Here is a 560-nt window from a genome sequence, read left to right as displayed (position 1 = left end):
TCTGTCATCAGGAAGATGGAGAAACCAAACTGAGACTGAAAGCACAGTCTACCTGTGCATCTTCCTTATGTATCATCTTGGCTGATCTTACTTGTAAATACTGGGGGGGAGGGCAGTGGGAATGGGCCATATTTTTTTACTTTTAGATATTAAAGAATATGATGTGGGCCAGTATTGTGGGGTGTCTAGGCTGTTTACCTTCAGGGACGCAGTTTCCCCCTCCTGGTTTGTAAATAAGCTCCACTAAATTCTCCCCACACCAGGCTTAGACCTATATCCTTTCATTGATAAAACTGACATGCGGTTAGTTCATCGTGCATTTTGTTACAGGTCCTGCAGGTTTTCAGCAATAGTCCCAAAAGAGCGATGTTTCCTTAGTCAGATGGCATCTTCAGAATTGAATTTTTAAAATCTTACATGTGCCTGTGCTGACTCTTGCTTTGCTGTGGCCCTGCTCCAAGGAACGCCTCTGCAAAGAGGCGGGAGGGACACGCTTTCCTGCTCCAGAGGGGCTTGTGGGTGGCGAGTGGCACAGAAAGGCTGGCAAGCTGGTCTTCAAG

Source organism: Cariama cristata, unplaced genomic scaffold, assembly GCF_000690535.1.
Source record: "Cariama cristata isolate BGI_N322 unplaced genomic scaffold, ASM69053v1 scaffold24456, whole genome shotgun sequence".
In the NCBI taxonomy this organism is placed as follows: Eukaryota; Metazoa; Chordata; class Aves; order Cariamiformes; family Cariamidae; genus Cariama; species Cariama cristata.
This window is presented reverse-complemented; position numbering follows the sequence as displayed.